This window comes from Hydra viridissima, unplaced genomic scaffold (genome assembly GCF_058129835.1).
Source record: "Hydra viridissima isolate aposymbiotic clone 2 unplaced genomic scaffold, HvirCarnegie_v1 scaffold_8, whole genome shotgun sequence".
In the NCBI taxonomy this organism is placed as follows: Eukaryota; Metazoa; Cnidaria; class Hydrozoa; order Anthoathecata; family Hydridae; genus Hydra; species Hydra viridissima.
In genome coordinates, this window is record NW_028324307.1 from 6,498,964 (window position 1) to 6,518,140 (window position 19,177).

A 19,177-nucleotide genomic window follows, 5' to 3' on the forward strand; every position below is an offset into this window, starting at 1 on the left:
TTGCGCCCACATGAACTCTGCCAAGTAATCAGGAATCATTTCTCGATTAGAAGAACCGAACATTGCTTTGAACTTTGATTTACTTCTCTGCCACATTGCCTCAACTCTATTTGTTGTAACTCCAGTAATAGGGTCTACAAAGTGATATGTATGGTTGACTGTTCCATGTTGATATCCGTGTCCTGCCAAATTTTCATACGCAGCCCACATATCGCTCCATATCACAGTACCAGGCATTATCCATTGTCTAATGATTGGTATTAGAGTGGCAGCGTCTCGACGCTCAACAGGTATAAGGAACCCTTCTTTTGTGGTGACATCATAACCGCCAAAAATCCATTGGTCTTCAACAATTCTTCCACGATTGTATTTCCTTTTTGTAAATAAGGACTCGTCAATTTCAACAATTCTGCCGGGACCACCTAATTGAACTGGGTTGTTCAAGAAATAGTTAACAGCTATGTCTCGACAAAACTGATTCCAATCTACGACCGTTGATTGACTAAAAATTTCTAACTCCTTTCTAATATCTTCCGACGACATTCCTCTACTTCTTCCAGCACTACGTGTCCACAAATAGGTAATTCCAATTATTTGCCACAGTTCTAAATGAGATCGTTCAAAGAAACTACCAACCCGTATACTAATAGTTTTTCTACAATGTTTAAACGGACACCTCCAAGTTATTTTGTCAACAGATCGATTGTATTGTTCTTCATTACATTGCAAGTCGCAACGAGGACAAGTAACATTTTGAGAAGGCAGACCAAACTCTCTACACCATCTAACGCACTCTTCTTTGTTCGTTTTAAATCGAACTCCAATATTTACTAAAGAAATACTATCGAACGCAGCTTGTATAGGTCTCGCCATTTTAAATAGCATTTTATTACAAAGGCAAAATTAAAAAACATTTAGGCTAATAGGAACCAGTCTTTTTTAAAGTAGAGTTTAAAGGCTATTAAAATTTTAAAAACGAAGACTTTGGAAAGGAAATATCCTATCTTGCGAAAAAAGATGGCGAATATTAGCGTTTTTGTCTGTATTTTTTCAAAACTTCGAGATCGAGTTAGAGCCCTTTACTTTGATGAAATTTGTTGTTGAATACCTTTTTTTTTCGTTTTAAACGACGATCTTTCAGAATCTGCAATTAAAATCTGTAAGTTTGGAGGAGGTGCGAAAGTGTATTAGCGCCGGAAACTGGACTTTTATGGTTTCTAACATCTTTTTTAAGGGTCTGCAAAAAATTTTCAAATGGAAAACCAGAAATTTCATTAAGTGAAACATTATATTTTTCCACATCATCAGCAATATGCAGTAGACTGTGAACGTTATATACTGAAAAACTATTGCCATAAAAATCTTCTGCATTTGTTACAAAATAGGCAAACAATTTTCTAGCATAATCTAAATAGTGCTCTCTTATTTTTCTATTGGAGTTCAATAGAATTGACGTTGCAACATGGAGAGAAAGAAAATGTATATAAAACTCTTTGCAAACAATACCTTTTAATACAATCATTCCAGTATACATTAAAAACTGGCAAAATTCAGTTGCTTTCCATCTTTCTAAAAATAATAAAGAGCGCGTTTGTCGCACAAAGTCACTTGGAATTGAATTTTTCAATCTAATTAAACTATCATTAACTTTTGCTAATAAAAGATTAGATAACTTGCAAATTCTGGGGCCATATTTAAGAAATACAAGGATTCGTCTGACAACTCCCAAACAAATAAGATGCATGTAATCCAATACAAAACAGTTAAACGAAGCATTAATTTCTTTAAGAAGGGAGAACCCTTTTTGATGAAATTGGTATCCAAGACTATCAAACTTTTCAGTAGTTCTAAGTGGAAAACCACTCCCCCTATATATTATTCGATGGTTCAGACTTTCTCCAACAATTTCACATCTCTCACAACCATGTTTGCTAGTATGACCCATAATATTTTTTAAGTATGCTCTAGCTGGAGCATCACATACAAAAGCATTTATTTTAAAGTTATACTGATGTTTTTCAAAATAAATTCCATTTTTAGATAAATTTTTACACTCCATGATATACTCATTTAAGTAATCATCAAGAGGACTTGGCTTAGATGATCAGCAAAACAAAGCAATCACAAAAACATTTTTATTAAATAGTCCAAGTATAGGCCATATTGAACTGAAGAGGATTTAAATAAAGGCAACCCATCAACATTTACATTTATTTTTATGTCACAAGAAACAATTTTTTGACTTTTTTTTATACACCTTGTTACACCAATCTCTATTCCAAAATATAAAAAATCCCCACCACATTTTTTATGGACATTAACATGTCTTGGTGTATTTAGCAATGTTCGACTATCTCTTGGCAACCCAGGAATATTATTTATACAAAGAATATCCAGAAGTTCCTTGCAACACAAAAAACTAATTTTATGTTTTATTGCCCATGCAGCAATCTCTTCCTTCAAAGAAAACATGGTTTTTTCAGCAGAGCTTATGGTTTCTTGATTATTTGTAATCAAGAAATATTGGTCTGTATATCAAATGTCTTGGACAGGAATTTCCTTTTTTAGAAGAAATTGATTTGGTACAAAAGGTTCGATGTTGATCGACGAAGATTGTCCTTCATTTATATCTTCAATAACATTTAACTCATTATCACTAGACTCAAGAAAATTTTTTATTATGTTATTCAGGCGTCTAAACTTCCGTTGACAGTAACTATTATTATCATTCATTTTATTTCCTATACACAAAAAAAAAAAGAAATATCATCAACATAAATTACCAATCGAATCACCTTAAATAACAAATAAAATTCAAAACTAGAAACTATTAAATGAACATTTAAAATGAAAGGAAAGTCTACATTTACATACAATTGACTGAAAGCAACTTAATCAGAAAAACGTACAAAAGGAATTCGACTTACACCATTTAATTTATAATTTATATTGCGCTACTGCAGTTTTCCCATCCCATTTTTATGATTGATTATGGTAGATAATTTTATGCTTAAGAATCGTATAAAAACATAGACCTGAATTATATTATATTATATGTATATTATATGCATATATATATATATATATATATATATATATATATATATATATATATATATATATATATATATATATATATATATATATATATATATATATATATGTATATATAATAATAACAATAATAATAATAATAATAATAATAATAATAATAATAACTTTATTCAATTAAAATTCTTGTTGTTCAATCTTACTCAAATTAAAATTTAATACTTGTCGTGATACAATCGATTTAAATGGTTTTTGAAAATACTCTCTTGATTAGCAGTATGCAGAAGTCATTTATCAGAAAAAATGTGGTTTTTCACGAGGAGTCTGGTCGTACGGCAACCGGATAAAGTTTTTAAAAAAACCGTAAATAAAAGACATCTAACAGATGTCTAACAGATGTCTTATCATAAAATCTTAAAAAACGTATAAGTTTTTCGGTATAAAAGACGTGTTATAAACGTCTTTAAGATTGCGTCTTTATGTAGACCCGTTTTAAACATCTTTAGACGTCTAGAATGCGTCTTGTGTTTACTGGGTTACAACTGAAAAAAAGTCATATCAGTGTAAGGCAGAACCATTTTCCTCGACATTACAGTTTTAGTAACTGACACAAAATAATAACACTTCATCATGCTTTAAATGGACGAAAAAGTAAAGCTAAATTTTTGTTAAATTTTTTATAACATGAACTTTAATTGATAAGATTAATATAAAGCGAACGTTAATTATAGATGAGTTATTAATTTTTTGGTATCCCCTTGATACATGTATCTTCAGAAAAAGGAAGTTGACTTTAAAACGTTAAATACACACAGCTAAATAAATTTATTAAAAATAACTGATCATTTGACCATTACTATATATGGCACTAATCTGACCATTTTTATATATCCACTCTTTGTTTCATTAGTTTTTAGTAAAGGACCTCCCTTCCCCGTTTTTGCCTTAATGGTGGTCAGGAGAATAGAGTTATTTTTATTAAGAGTAATCAAGTTTTTGATAGTGACCTTTTACCAGAATAATAAAATGTAAAACAATAATTTACATGTATAAGAATTTTTTCTTTTTTATATAAGAATTTAACATATATAAGAATTTTTTCTTTCCTCAAAAGTGTTGCAAATGCAAACTAAGCTAATTAATTAGTTAAACAACTTATAAAATTTAAGTAACTCGATATTTGACAAATGCGCAAAACTACAATATTTATCCCCTCCCCCCGTTTATAAAGATCCCCTAAGTTACGTACAACAAATTATTAGGCATAAAAAAGAGAAAATTAAAAAAAAAAAAAAAACTAATTGCATATATTTATATCATTTTAACTGACAAAAATTTATAATAAAAGGTTATCAGGTTGCTTTTTTTTTAAATCATATAAATTCATCAATCGTAAATTTTTAAGAAAAAAAAAAAACACCAAATAAACACTGAAAATCGATTTACCTATTTATAGTAATCTATTTTGATATAGCAGTTATCATAAACATATATCGAAAATGTAACTATAAAATCTGTTTCGAAGTGCAAAAGCATTAACAATACTAATATAAAAAAAAAAAAAAAAAAAAAAAAAAAAAAATCAAATTAAGATATAAACTGCATTTTTAGCATTATGTTCTCTTAGCTTTTAGTAAATAAATAAAAGCAGTAAGTTCCAATAATGAAACTACCTATTATTCATTTTTAGCAATAGACACCAACGTGAAGGTAAGCCAAGCAGTCTATCAACACAAAACATCACAACAATAACACATAACAATAGAATATTTACACCCTTGATCCTAAAATCCAGCGAAAATAACAAACCAAATTAAAATATGAAAGGCAAAATTAGAAAACTAATTTAAAGTTCACTATATATTTATCTTTTTACTAAACATATAACCACATAAAAGTATATTTGTTTTTATGTTCATTATTAGTTATTCAATTATTTCAAATTTAGGACGTTAAAACACCCTAGATTTAAAGATCAAGGTTGCATACTCTCCCATATACATTACGCTAAACATTAACTGACATTATTGTGTTTCCAGAATACTTAAAAAAGGCTAGACAACATAACCTAGCTCTAAAGCAGTAAAACCGCCTGACACTAAAAGCTGCCAAGTCACACCTCTGCTATAAGTACACCGCTTGGCTGGCAAGGTTATCAATCTTGCTCAATATAATGCCAACTCACACCACTTTGAAAACATGGAAACAACATAATTTAAACATATATACAGCTATAAACAAATATGGTTTCATATAACACATATAAACATATTATAACACATATAAACATATTAAATGACAGGTATATGTTTCAAAAACTATGAAAAAAAATATTTAAATAATAAAAAAAATATAACATTATTTGTGTAACACTTTTCACCTTCCATACCTTGCATGAGATGTTTATCAATTTTGAAAAACAAACTATTAAATGCCCTAGTTCTTGAACATGCAACATATAGTTGACCATGAGAGAAACATGGTTTTTTGAGATATACCCCAACTCTATCAAATGTTTGACCTTGACTTTTGATAATTGTCATTGAAGAAGCCAATCTGACAGGAAACTGACGACGTTTCAGAACAAAAGGTAAATTAGAATCTGATGGAGCCAACTGAATTCGAGGAACAAAAACCTGTTTACCACCAGAAGCACCTGTCAAGACCTCTGCATCAATATAATTATTTTGAAGAGCACAAACTTTCATTCCAGTACCATTGCATAAGCCAGCTTTGAGATCTAAATATCTAAGTAGCATTATTACACTACCAATTTTCAATTTAAACAATGAGGTGGCATACCTGAAGGAGTTAAACTATTCAAACACTCAACAGGAAAGTCATTTCTTTCATTAAGGTCATCAGTATCAATTTGATCAGTACTTAAATAAATTTTTACCTCACTCGGCAGACATTTAAGCACTTCTTCTTTGATAATGAATCAACATTAAATGGTGTTAAAATCACGCGTTTAGAATAATTATTTTGATCAGCATCTCCGAAAATCTTTTCAACAACTGGTTCATTTTCTCTTATAATGCACTGATTCGGTATTTCAATGCATCCTTTAAAAGGATCCTCCTCTTTGACAGGTGTTGTTCCATTCCCAAGTTTTAGTAGCCATTGTGAAAATTCACCATCAGTATTCATATTTTCAGTTAATGCAAACTTCTGCACCCATTGCCAATACAAAGAACATTTTATACACAATTCTACTATTTCAGCTGGTTGCGTTTTTACACAATTCTACTATTTCAGTTGGTTGTGTTTATTCACAATTCTACTATTTCGGCTGTTGAACATTTTTATCAAAATTTTCTAGATTTAAGCCTATAAACTCATCAATAACAGGCAAATTGTAATCAGCCAGCAATTTACCACATTCATTAATAATCTTTTCAATTTGATGAAGAGAAGCATGTTCAGTTATTAGAAGTGGGACTGAGCGGTGAATGAAATATTCCATCATAAAAGCTTTGCATGTAATCCAGAGATGTAAAGGATTGTCAGATTCACAAAAGGTGAAAATAATTAAAAACAACTGTCTAATTTGCTTTGGCATACGTGTTGAAACCGCCTCAGAATGAGTATTCTGCCATTCAATGTCATCTTACAACAATTCTTTCAAAACACATGCTTCACGAAATGTTTCAAGGACAATACCATTAACAGTTCGCACATCCTCCAAAGATATTGCTCCTTTTGCTTGCAAAAGTAACAGTCTAAGAAAAAAACAATTCTCCAGTTGGATTAACTTTATCCATTCTTACTATCACCTTATTATCACCCCTATGTCTAACCTTCCATGTACAGTGTTTATCATCAAAGACAAAGTGATAAGGAATGTCTACATAAGAATAGCAATGTGCTCTTTCATTTTCAGTATTTAACTTAAAACATGCCGTTAGGTGCGTATCACGTTGAGCTGCGCGATCTAAAGCCATTTGTTCTGCTCCTTCTCTAAAATACAGTAATTGATTTTCAGGTAGATGTTTACTAAGCTACAGCACTTTAAAAACACGGAAACAACATAATATAAACATATGTTAAATATGTATATAAGGTTAAATATATACCTTATATACATATTTGAACACATTTTTAAGACAATTATATGACACATTTTAACACATACACAAACAGTAAAAAAACACTTTACATTATTATGAAAACACATTGATAAAACAACTATAAAGCACTTATTACAACATACACATGCATATCAAAAAAGCATATATGCAAACAATAAACATGTGCAAACAACAATTTTAAAAATTATGCAAGAACATTTATAAAGATTCAAAATATATATTTACAAACATTCATCTCCACCTTCTTTTTTTCTTTTTTTTTTAATAAGAACTGTAATCCTCATAACAAAATTTAACCTTTACATACAGTAACATGTGACATGCCATGTCAGTGTTGGCACAAAAGTTTAATTCATTTTTCTAAATTTTCTAAAAAAGAACAAAAATAGTTAATAGCATCACAGAAATTTCAATGTAGTAATAACCATTTTATGGAAATAGCATTAGTATAACTTTAAATAATATCCAAACCCCTATTTTACTTCTAAAAAATAAGATAATAAAAACAAAACTGCAAAAAGAAAAACTAAAGCAAACAAAATATAAACGATTTAAAAAACTAAAACCCTTTCTACTTTAAATCCTTTCTACTTTATCTAATAAATATTTAAATCCTTTCTACTTTATGTAATAAAAATGTATATATAGTTATTTTCATATACTTACTACAATTATAATATGATCTTAACAATGATTATTCATCTCAATATGATTCTTTATGTAATATATCTAAACTTATAATTGAATTCCAAAAGGAAAAGAGGTTTAACTTGCTCAAAAGATCTTTCTCCTATGACCGCGTGTATTTATAGAACGCGCTTTTTCAAAGCCTCGTAACTAATTTAAAGCCTAGTAACTAATGACGAAACGACTTTAAGCATTGAACATTAAACATTAAACATTAAGCATTTTTGTAGGAATTATATTATAAATGAGAGATTTAGCTTTTTGGTGCTCACCTTCATATTTTAATAGACTGAAATCTAGGTCATTTCTTGTAACACAATTATTTTTGTGAAAAACAACTCGTCCATCATATCAGCCTTTAATTATGCATCGCTCACAAGAATAATATCCTGTATGACTTTTGATACTCTTAATGAATGCTCTAGCGGGTGTCTCGCATCCCAGCTAGCACACATACGTTGGGCCGACGTCGGACCAACGTCAGAAGCGTTGGCTAATTTTATTAACTTCGCGCTGACGTTGAACCAACGTCGGGCCATCGTCGAAATACGACCATTTTTAAATGCGTACAGTGTGATACCGGGTTTAGCGTTGAAAAAGCTTACGTCCATTTTTAAAATCTGTTGTGGCGCAACTTTTTATTAGAGTATTTTATTTCTTTGAATTTCATGATTTTATAATAATTTCGTAGTAATTGAGTATTGAGTAATTTCGAATTTAATATCAAATCATTAAAAAATAAATACAAACATGCTAATTTTTATATCTATTAAGTGCAGTTTTTAATTTTTCTTTAAAACAAGAGTTTGTTTAAGTAAATTATAATGTTTATAATGTCATTTTATATAAATTATAATATTTATAATGTTTTTGGTTTTTAATAACATTATAAACTAAAGTTAAGTAAACTCTTGTTTTACTCTTTTATGTACTACATACATTAATAATGTATGTACTGTACATACACATAAATTAATCATATATACGATTAATTTGCATGATATCATGCATTAGTTTTAAAAATCATGTAGTTTGTATCAATAACATTATGACATAATGTTATTGATGCAAACTGTAGGATTTTTAAAACTGATGTATGATACAATCAACTACAATGTAGTTAATTGTATCATCCCTCAGTTTTATCTAGTTAATTTATCTAGTTAAACAATATCAAATTAATAATGTATGCACCACATACAGTACTAATGCATGTAGTACACACATAAATAATAGTGTATGTAGTACATAAACATAATGTATAAAAAGCATAATACTGTCTATACTATTTAGACAACTACTGCATGTCAAACACTGAATCATAAAATATGATACAGTCAGTATCATATAGAATGATAGTCAGTATCATATAGTATGATACATACAATGAAAAAGTTATTAATTACTAAAGACTTAAGTAGTTAATAATTATAGTCTAAATACATATTATCCACTTAATTCTTTAGTAGTTCATTATTTGGTAATACTTAATAGGTATTACCAATTTAGTGTTGCATTTTGTTATATGCATTTGTGGTATTCTACAAAATGAATGCAATGCCAACAAATGTACTGATTAGTATTTTTTAAATCACATTTTTTTACCATGTTTTTGCAGGTAGATCGAAATAATTATTTTATGTTTTATATGCATTTTATTTGTGTAAACTAAATATTTTTTGCATTTGTTTCTCATTAACTGTTTTTTTACTTCAAATATAGATTTTTATTTTGATATAGATTATTTATTGAATATAAAAATATGTAAATTATGTTACTGTTATCTACAAACACAAATATATATAACCTATTACCTATAATTTTAACAGTAGTTATGTCTAAAGCTTATCAAATGAAAGATGCAAGTTCAAATGTTCATATAAAGTTGTATAATGAGGAGCATTCAAACATTAAAGTTGCTCTCAAGCGAAATCAATATGCAAGATTTGTAAGAATGCTAAGCTGTTAGAAAGAGCATTATTATGTTTGAATATGTGTATAATTTGTACAAATATTTTAATATAATTATAATTATTGTTACAACAAGTTTTGATTTTTCTCTGTGTTACAAAGTTAAAGATGCTTCTTTGATCAGCATTAATGTTAAATATTTATTTATTAGTAAATCCATGTGTTTAACAAAGATAACATATTTTTAGTAGATGGTTTTGTTTTACAAAGATGTTAGTAAATGCATGTGTTTTACAAAGATAAGATATTGGTAGTAAATATACGTGTACCTCATTCCTGTATTATAATTCTTATCTGCATTACAATTGTATGTTGTTAAAATGTCCTAAAGTTATAATATATTAAATAACTTCTTGTTTCTGTATAGGTTTTGTATTGTATGTTTTTATTATTTATTGTTTCATTATTATTTATTGACATTTATAATTATTTACTGAATGAAGCTTTTGTTTAAATTGTTCTTTTTTTTTCAAGTATGTTTAAAGGGGCGTTTATTTTTTAATTCATTTGGCAGCTGTTAAAGAGGGAGAAGATAACAATTATTTGGGAGTGTATTTATTATTATTTGTGGCATTTTAATGGTAATTAGAATTCTTTTAGTAATTTTATAGAAGAGTTTTGAAGCTTGCTGTCTCTAATTATTGCAGTGAAATACTGATACTATTATTCGAAAATTTTCTGTATAGACCATGACTTGAAAAAATGAATGCAATATCAGCAAATGAACCTATTATTTTTTCACCATTTTTGTGCAAGTAAAACATAAAAAAAATTTATTATGTTTTTATTTATGTGCATTTTACACTCACACAAATATATATAACATAATACTTATAATTTTAACAGTAGTTATGGCAATGCCTAAAGCTCATCAAATGAAAGATAAAAAATCAACAATTTTCAAAGTAATGATTTAAAGAGCATTCGAATGTTGTAGTTGCTCTCAAGCGAAGTAAAGATGCAAGATTCGTTAGGATGCCAAGCAGTTAGAAAGAACATTATTATGTTTAGATATGTGTATAATTTATACGACTATTTTAACTTAATTATAATGATTATTATAACAAATTTTGATTTTCTCTGTGTAATTATTAAATTAAAGTTGGTTCATTAATCAGCATCAATGTTTACTTTTGTTTCTTAGCGCCAAATTTTATTTTAACTTATTTGGACATTTTAATAAACATAACAAAGAAATAGTTGCGGTTTATTTAAATTAATAGTTCACTTTATTTAAAGAAATAGCTGCGTTTTCTCTAAAGAAATAGTTCCACCTTAGTTAAAGAAATAGTTTACTAATTAAAGAATTAGTTTTTATTTGTTTCCAAAAACTTTACTATTTATTCAAAAGGTATACGCATCTTTTGAATCAAAAGCAATGATTTTGCAAACAAATTAAAACTATTAATAGTAATATTTAACGTAATATTTTAATAATTAATATTATTAAAATATTACGTTGGGCCAACGTCAGAATGCGACGCTCGCCGTTGAAATATAACGTTGGCCCAACGTCGAAATCCGACGTTGGGCCAACGTTAGCCCAACGGTTGGTTTGGACGTCGCGCCGACTACCAAATCGACGTTAAGCCAACGTCGGTTAACGACCATCGGCCAACCAATTTTTCGACGTCGGCCCGACGTCGGCCCAACGTATGTGTGCTAGCTGGGTACATACACACATACATACATACATACATACATACATACATACATACATACATACATACATACATACATACATACATACATACATACATACATACATACATACATATATGCATACATACATACATGCATACATACATACACACCTACCTACCTACATACATACATACATACATACATACATACATACATACATACATACATACATACATACATACATACATACATACATACATACATACATACATACATACATACATACATACATACATACATACATACATACATACATACATACATACATACATACATACATACATACATACATACATACATACATACACACATATATATTTATATATATACACAAAACATGGTTTCGGAGATATTTAAAAAAAAAATTATTTTATGTTAAAATATATAATTTTAACATATAATAAATTTTTTTTCATAAAAGTAGAATACATTAGAAAACGAAACTATTTGGATTATATCATGGCGATACTTATTACAGGCCTTCCCGTCGCGAATCCGTATTTTTAACTGGGGGCGGACAATGTTACGGAAAATATAAAAAAATGGCTGAAAAAATAAGCGAGCTACATTATTTTCAGTTAATTTATTAAATTTAAAAGGAACTGTTCCAATGCACAAAATGTCTAATGCAGTGTTTATTAAATATCATAAAATTTTAATAAATAAAAAAAAAATAATCAAAAACAATATTTTTCAGAATCATGAATGAATTTTATTTAAAAACGAAATCACAAAAGAAAAATAAACAACCTTTTAAATAATGCGAAAAAAAAGCCATTAAAATAATCATCAAATATTAGAAATTGTTATAAAAAATGTACATAACAATATTTTTTAATGCTTTACAGATAATTTTAAAACCTTTAATGCAGGTTCCTTAGAGGACTTAGGTGAAATAAACAAATAATAATTTTTAAGAAATATGTTTGACAATATAACACCATGTTTCTTTAGCATTTTCAAGTTATAAATATCTGATATCATCATAAATATATTGCACAACGACTTTCTGCATGTCTTTTTTTTCTCAACTTCAAAAATAATGTAACAAAAAAAAACCCACTGAACATAGCAATCCAGAGGTACCCTCAATCCACCTCTGTCCATGGTTTTTGTGTAGTCTCCATACAACTGAAAATAAAATGCAGTGTCAGTCAACAATTCATTTTCACTGACATCATCTTTTCTTGTAACATAGCCTGCAATATAAAACAGAGCCATTTTTGTACTCAGTGGCAAAAATGCTTCTAGTTCAGGTAATTGATTAATTATATCATGAGATTCTTCACTTCTAAAATAGCCACATTTTTGACAAATGCTCAATATCAGTAGTGTAATCTGAAACATCAACTTTTAATCCCAATAACAGTTTAGCTTTTTCAATGTTTCATTTTTCAACAACAATTTAAACAGTTATAAAATATGTTCCGTCTGAACCTTGTCTAAACTTACTGAATGCTTTTTCATTATAATCTGTTGAGAACTCTCCTAACATAACATAAATGAAATTGTTTTTTAACAAATGTTTACACATCTCTACTAACCCATAACAAGTATGCCAAATTGAAGAACTTGTATCTCTAGTTAGGGATTTTATTCTACGCCCTTGTTTACCACTCATATCTCCAAAATCAAGTAAATATTGCAAATTTATGTCTACTTCTTCCGAAATAACTCTTGAATAAGTTTTGAAAGCAGCTATAGTTTCATCACAAAACACTTTTAAACAGTGTGATGCATTTTGTCTTTTAATGGGTTTTGAATGTATAGCTACAAAATTTAGTCTAGATAATTTAATTAGCTGATCTTTTTCAAAATCAAATAAACATTTAAGGTCACTCCATTTAGCAGTCATATTTTGATTTTTTTCAAAATGCAATTCCTTTTTTTTTCTGCTATCCAGTTATTTCTGATGGATTGATTTCTGAACATAGCTTACTTGCTAAAACAAAAAAGCATCCAAAAAAGATCATCCACCTTTTGAACGTTTAACCATGATACCCAAAACAGTATTTGCTAACAACTTAGGATTATTTTCAGCTTTTCCAAATAGAGAACCACCATGGTAGAGAAGAAGAGACTTTACATAAACCTCATCTACCAATATTATACAATTCCTCTGATTCTCTTCTATATTTGAAAATACAGTGCTGATAAAATTAATATCTGAAACATTCTTCGTCCTAGATGTAATTTTTGTCAGTGTTTTTACACTTGGAAGTTTAAAATCTTTTCTTAACTGATTGTGTAGACTTGGAGATGTTGAAAAATAAGAATACAATCTGATGATTGTTTCTATATTATAAATTTTTTTACCTACTTCTGATGCATTCATAGATGCAATATGATCTTGTAATATCAATCTTTGATGATCAACTTCAATGTTGTTCAGATAGAGAATTGTTTCTTCCACTTTTGACCAACAATTAAGAGTGGTAATATGGTCTTTAGATAATGAAGAAATAAAGCAATCAACACCAGCATGAAAACTTTCAAATTTAAAATTGCTAGAGATATGAACAGCAAACATAGGTATACAGTTAACATAAAAGGAATTTGATTGGATGTGCAAAACTTCATTTATAACAAAGATTGTTACAGGACAAACAAATTTATGATTTTTAATATCTTCACATAAAGAAATGAACGTAAAAAAATCACTTTTTAAATATTGTGACAACTCATCACACTTTTCATTTCTGATAGAAGACATCACTTTAGTAGTGGACCTTGGTTTTAAAGGTTGAGTTAGTATAACACTTGATGGAATAATAGGAAAAATTGAAGGAGTTTCGATTGGTCTATCTTTCCCATTGACACGAGCTTTTAAGAAAATTTTCAGGAAAATATTTTTAACAGACAACAGTATCTGGCTTATTTGGAAAATTACTTCTTGGAATTGAATTTATCCAACGATTTCGTTCTTCTTCGTTCGAGGGAAGCCTATAAACTCGTACTTTATTTTTAGTGTCATAGTTTCCTCTACATCTAGGAATACAGCACTCTTTAACCATTTTGTGACTATTAACTGCTCTCAAATCGAAATTTTAAAACTAAACTTTCCGTAACATTGTCCGCCCCCAGTCAAAAATACGGATTCGCGACGGGAAGGCCTGTAATAAGTATCGCCTTGGATTATATCCAAAACAATTTTACTTCATTATTTTTAATATAACAAATATTAATATGCCTTTAAATAATATTATTCTATTAAACTGCTGAAGTAAAACAATTTTATTTTTATGGAGAATATTGTTAGTATACTATTTTCCATAACGAAATAGACGAACTGAGAGATATTTATTAATTATCTTTTTCAAAAATTGAGATGAGTGCATATCTTCAGTTAAAATTTTGGGATCTAAATCATGCTCATTTAGTTCCGGAAACAACTTTTGACATGCAAGCTATTGATTAGTTTTATAAACCATTAAGGATATCAAGTTTTTTCGTGAAGAAGTGGTTAACATTGTTGAATTCAGGCCTATAATAAATACTCTAAAAATTTGCTCTCATTTTTCTATAATTTTAATGATACTAATAGATGGTATATTTAATCCACCAAGATTTTTCAAATTTATAAAAGATAACCACGACGATTTGTAAAATGCTGTGTAGTCATGATCACAAACTAAATTATCTCGTTTGTTGCTTCAGCGCATATGCAACAAGTTATCTTCTTTTTAAGATTTCTGACAATATATCCAGCTATATAACCAAGTATTGCTTCTTTGTATATTGATGTCGAAATTTCTCCTAGGCTATTTGATAAATTTTCAAATATGTTTTTATCTTCATCTTTTAATTCTGCTTCTATGGTTGGAGATCTGGTTTTACAGCATTTCAAGGAAAATATTGAACCAGCTGAATTTATTTCAAAAGTGAAGCAATTTGCATGCTTTGAACCAATCAGAAAGTTTCTTAAAAGAATTTTTTTGATGCTCGCCTTTAATTGAATATTATTTGGATTATTATTAAAACCATTTTTTCCCCTAATACAAGCAAACAGCAATTACAGGTGATCTTGAGACATTTTGTAGGTCAACACATATTTGAATGAATTTTCTGATATTGATAGTAAATTATTAGACATCCTTCAGATGCTTGCTGCAGAGACGATGAAACCAATAATAAAGGTTTTTCTTCTATGATTAAGAATTTTAGTCCCATATTTATCAGTTAGGTTGGCGAGATATTTAACTGACTTTTCAATAACATTAAACCAATTGATTTTGTCAAACTTTGCCAAAAGGACCTCTTGAATTAAGTAAATCAATAAGTTGATTAATTGTTCTTATAAAATCTAATGTTCCTTAGGCATCATGAAAAGAGGTATGACCAGATAGCATTAGAAATTCAATAGCATCTGCTATGGAGTTACTAAGTATTTGGGGGGCTATTTTTACATTCATTTTATGTCTCTGAAAAATAATATGGCTATTGCCTAAATTATTGGCAAACTTTAATCCAATGTCCTCTTGCAAATTTTGCAGAACTGTGATGTGCTCCCACTTAACAAGTCTTTTTTGACTATCAATAAATAAACCAAGATCACATAATGCATTTCGTGCAAGTTTTAGCATATGGCAAGGATCAGGAATAAAATAAATAACTTCATCATAAGATTCAATATTGAAATGAGTTTTCATACTTTCAACTTTAACGGGTGACAACTAAAAAATGAGACTGGATTTAAAGACACATATCTCTTTAAAGAAGTAGGGTAAAACAAAAAGGAAAAATGTTCTAGAAAGTATTTTTATTCTAGTTTATATATATATAATCAGTTGTTCTCAATTAAACCATTTCTTCTGACTTTATCAACTAGGCCTGGTATAGACTAAGCAAGGCTCCGTATGAGCTCAATATCAATTTTATTAAGGCAATAATTGATTCTAGAACGTAATTTTTTAAGATTTTCTGCATGCCAATTATTCTTGTAGACAAGGCCTTTCAAAATACTCCAAAAATTTTCGATAGGACGACATTCTGGCAAGTTTGCAGGGTTATCCGCTTTCTCAACATAATGCACGTTTTCCTTGTTTAGGTACATGATTACTGTTTTTGCATAGTGAGATGATGCTAAATCTGGCCAGAATACATATGCACCATCTGAATGATACTTATTGATGAATGGAATAAGTCTCTTCTTAATACATTTGTTTAAATAGATTTTTTGATTTACAGCCAGTCCACTTGGTACAAAATAAGGCCGAGAAATTCCATTTTCAGAAAAAGCAATCCATAGAATAATTTCTTTTAAACTTTTGTTTTGTTTGGTATTTAACTGTAGATGGAGTAGATTTTACATCACTAGTATAAAATATATCATTTCCATTGATACTGGAGTGATTTAACGTGAAATAAGACTTATCGTCAATGATTGGTTTACGATTTTTGAATTTCTGACACAATCGACTGCACTTAGTTCTAGCTGCTGCTTTTTGCTGGTCAGAGCGTTTTGGAATCGTCATTTTTTTTCTTGACTTAATATTTGTTCTTTTTTTTAATGTTTTACTAATGTGTTGCTGAGTACAGTTGAACTTCTTAGCTGCCTGTCGTTGAGAAACTCCGTCTTTATGGTCAAACATGAGTTTGAGCCTTTCAATGTTTTTCCTGGTCATTTTTTTAGCTTTTACTCCACTTCCTTGAACTCTTTGGTACCCAGATTCACTTTCAGCACGTTTAATTATCTTGTAGATAGTACTTTTAGGTATATTCTCAACTTTAAAGTGGTCATAAGTGAACTTTTTACCAGCATTTTTGTAATTTGAATAAAATTCATACACACGTTTTCTAATCTCTTCTTGTTTTGAATTTATTTTTTTATTCATTTTTCTATAAAAACTAAAAATACATGAAATATTTAAAAACTAGAATAAAAATACCTTCTAAAACAGTTTTCCTATTTTTAAAATCTTATTCCTTTGAGAAGATATGTGTCTTTAAATCCAGTCTCGTTTTTTAGTTGTCACCCGTTATCAAGCGAACAAGCAAGACTTTTCATTGCACTAAAATTAGAAAAAACACCATCACAAGTTACGCTGCAAGCATCTATATGATGTTGAAATGTTGTTGAAATCTTTTCACGTAGAACATAACCGATAGGACATTTCCAATGACCTCGAAGTCCAACAAGCATAAAGACAAGAGTCTCAGTAGCTATAATATTTGGATCAAAAGCAGATATATTGTTTCCATAATCTGAAAAGCCTTCATAGTTACCATTACTTGGATTATAAACAAGACCTGATTTAATAGGCATAGAATCAAAGATTAATGCACAATCTTTATATGTATTATCTTCTAATCCATTTTTGCTGTATGTAAGAAAAAACATCTTTAAAAAACCCATGTGAACAATCGATAGATGAAGACCAATTTGATAAAGAACTTTTACAAGGCAAAGCAAACAATGGCCTGACAAATGGAGTCAGATACCTATGTAATATATATCACTGATTTTAACAGCAGTTTTACGCGAATGCAACCCTACTCCCATATCTAGCCCGTTTTTCGTTTGCTATTCAATTTCGTCATCAATATCGGAAAATGGCTTACATTGTCTTGTTAAATTGTATACGGTGTTAAATATTCTACAAGTTGTTGTTAAACATTTTTTATTCATCGTATCAATAGTTTTTGGCATTAAAACTTGTTTTATCAGTTTATAGTTTTCCACGCATATTTTATGTGCTTTTGAATTAAAATGCTCGTTTAATTTTTTCTTCGTGAGGCTTGTTGTACTTCTTTGTTTTTTCCTTTTGCTTCGATATTAATACTTTGCCATTCTTTTTAAACGTGTTTGCCTTTTTCTTTCAGAGTATCGTGTTGAGCACAATAATGACATCCAATTTTGTATTTTAACACTAGAAGTCCGTCATATTTTTCTTTAAAATATTTGTATTGTTGTCCGGACCAGCACTTGGGTAAGTTATTCTTATCATTACATCCTTCATTTATATGTAACGCAGTTGCCTCTGATGCATTAGAATTGAGTTCCGAAACCATTTTAGACTTGATAACTTCAGTTTCTGATTTTTTGGTTTTGTTAAAAAAATCACCCAAAGAACTTTGTCTTTTCATTGTTGAACTTAAGCAAAAAAAAGGTGTTGTGATAAATAACGTACCGTGAAATATACCGGTTTCAATTCCTGCCCCACTTTTTTAAAAAATAGGAATGAACAGCTCTTAAAGCAAAAGGTATAAAATATTAAAATTTTGCATTGAAAAGGAATACAATATGTTTGCACATATATTGCCTAACAAAAATAGTGCTTTGTTACTAATACCCTGTGCTAAAGCCGATGTCGGGCCGAGCTTGGCTACCGACATTGGACCGCCATCGTTTTTGTTCGTACGGATCAATGTCGGCCCGACATCGGCTAGCCGCCCAAACTATCGCGATGCATAGGCTGGTCGATATAAGCCGACGCACAGTGAGTCAGAAAGGTGAAAAAACGGCAGAAATTATATAACTATCATATATAATTATGGGATACATCAATATTATCGTATTTTGGGTCAAAAATTTTAAATTTTCCATTAAAAATAATTTTTACGCGTACCTATGACGCGTAAGGCGCGCGCATACGCGTGTAACTGTCTTTTACGGGCGTAAAATATAACCTAAATAAAAAAATCGAATTCCTTGATCCAAAATACCATATAAA